Source organism: Sprattus sprattus, assembly GCF_963457725.1.
Source record: "Sprattus sprattus genome assembly, chromosome: 17".
NCBI classification, from domain to species: Eukaryota; Metazoa; Chordata; class Actinopteri; order Clupeiformes; family Clupeidae; genus Sprattus; species Sprattus sprattus.
In genome coordinates, this window is record NC_137915.1 from 8366154 (window position 1) to 8368653 (window position 2500).

The window sequence follows — 2500 nt, forward strand, 5'->3', positions numbered from 1 at the left end:
CTCTGATCAAGGGGGCAGGGTTGGGGCTTAGATTTGGTAACCGTGCCGACGACCTGAGTAACCAGGGAACTACAGCCCCCTTGCAACCCCCACCCCCCCCCCTCCTCCCCCCCCCCGTTCCACGGTACAGTCTGTCTCATTCCTGGGAGGGCAAGCTCTTGCATGTTACCTGTGCTGGGCATGCCTGAAATGAGATACTGATCGAAAACAACAGACACAGTGTAACATCATCGCACCCCTCCTCTCCTCTCCCCCTCCCCCCCATCCTCCCTTCTTTTTTTCCCTCCATCTCTCTCTCTCCATCAGTCTGTCTTATCTAGAAGCAAACACACCGAGTCATGCCAGCAGCTGGTGTCTCCATAACAACGCTAAGCAAACACTGCCTGTATATACCACAGATTAGGAGCCACACTGGCTGTATATACCACAGATTAAGCACACACTGCCTGTATATACCACAGATTAAGCACACACTGCCTGTATATACCACAGATTAAGCACACACTGCCTGTATATACCACAGATTAAGCACACACTGCCTGTATATACCACAGATTAAGCACACACTGCCTGTATATACCACAGATTAAGCACACACTGCCTGTATATACCACAGATTAGGAGCACACTGGCTAAGAAAGCAACGAGTGCATCGGAAGGTGTTGTCATCTTCATCAGTGCTAACAGCAAGGCGAATCGCTGGCTGCAGAAAATGATCTGGTGTTGGGTAACCATGTTTTGTTCTGCTAGATTTGAATCTGATTTGAGAGCTCTGTATAGAGACAGAGATTGCAGTCAGTATGGTTCACATTCCAGTCAGTGCAGTTGAGCCTAAAGCTGGAGTAAACCGCTGGCGAACATATCTCTCTGATTTGAGATCAGTGATCCAACTGTTTTGCCACCAGTCATGAATTGCTTTCCTGTTGGAGAAACGCCAACTATGATTATGTCACCATGATAATACAAATCCTCAACACTGCGGAGATTAATGCCAGACCTGAGCCAAAGCCGGCCCAGACGCGGCTGCTCTTGGGACCATTCCCTGTGAATGCCTGTCTCCTGCTTGACCAGCCTTGGTTAGGAGTCGGCATCTGGCTTGGCTCCGGCTGGGCCCCGGAGGGCGTCTGAACAGAATGTTCCGGCAGCGCCGCAGCTGCTTACTGCCAGAGGTAATGAAAGAGCAGGGGGGGCCTGGAATGCAGGGAGGCTGGCTGAGGCATGAGGACCTGAGAGAGGACTAGACGAGACAACGCACACACACACACACACGCACACACACACACACGCACACACGCACACGTACGCACGCACCGACACACGCACCAATGCACCAACGCATAAACGCAAAATTGCACGCACACAAACACACACACACACACACACGCAGACACGCAGACACACACACACACACACACACACACACACACACACACACACACACACACACACACACACACACACACACACAAACACACCCATCTCATCCTTACAAGGGCTCCAGACATACACACACAGGTTGCTTACAAAGCTTTGGTGGTGTCCCTGAGTTTAGTTGATTGGCATGTTTTTGTGTTGAGATGAGGAAATGCTGCAGGTAAAGAGGCAGAAAAAGTGACTGGCACACACGCACACACACACGCACGCACGCACACACACACACACACACACACACACACACACACTCAATGTCAATAATATTATTATCGATGTTTGTAGAGAGTGAAAGGGAGGATTTAGAGGTTAATCAGGTAGTTGTTGGAGTGGGGTGGATGGAAAAACACCTGCATGATACGTAGGGACATCTGACCTCCATGCAACTTCTAGAACTTTCCGTGCCCCCCACTCTCCCCTCATTCATTCTGTTCTATTTGCTTCCATTAATTCCCCACCCCAACACACACACACACACAGACACAGACACCGACACACACACAAACACACACTCACACTCACACACACACACACACACACACACACAAACACTTACAGACACAGACACAGACACAGACACAGACACAGACACAGACACAGACACAGACACAGACACAGACACAGACACAGACACAGACACAGACACAGACACAGACACAGACACAGACACAGACACAGACACAGACACACACCTTTTCTGGAAAGAGCAGCAGAGGGCTGGGATGCACCTGGAGAATATTGGGGTCGTTGGATTCATTAAAGTTCTCTGTGTGAAATGCCTCTGCGTCATGCAGCGTCTCACGGAAGCCCATCACTTCTCAGACGGGAAGTCACCCAGACAACCCCACAATTCCCCATCATCTCACAACACACACACACACACACACACACACACACACACACACACACAAACAAACGGGCAATACCTACGACACCACATACACACACTCACACAGACACACGCACACACACACTAACACACACAAACAACCAGACAATACCTAAAATACCACACACACACGTACACACACACACAAACACACATTCACGTACAGGCAGTCAATGCACA

General features: G+C 49.8%; 1 protein-coding gene across 1 annotated transcript in view; it reads left to right on the forward strand.

Moving 5' to 3' along the window:
• The window catches only part of LOC308377963 (guanine nucleotide exchange factor VAV3-like), a gene marked incomplete at its 5' end in the record, with an annotated part of 89646 nt that overhangs the window by 64314 nt on the left and 22832 nt on the right, over positions 1–2500 (forward strand). The gene's annotated exons all lie outside the window — the stretch shown is intronic.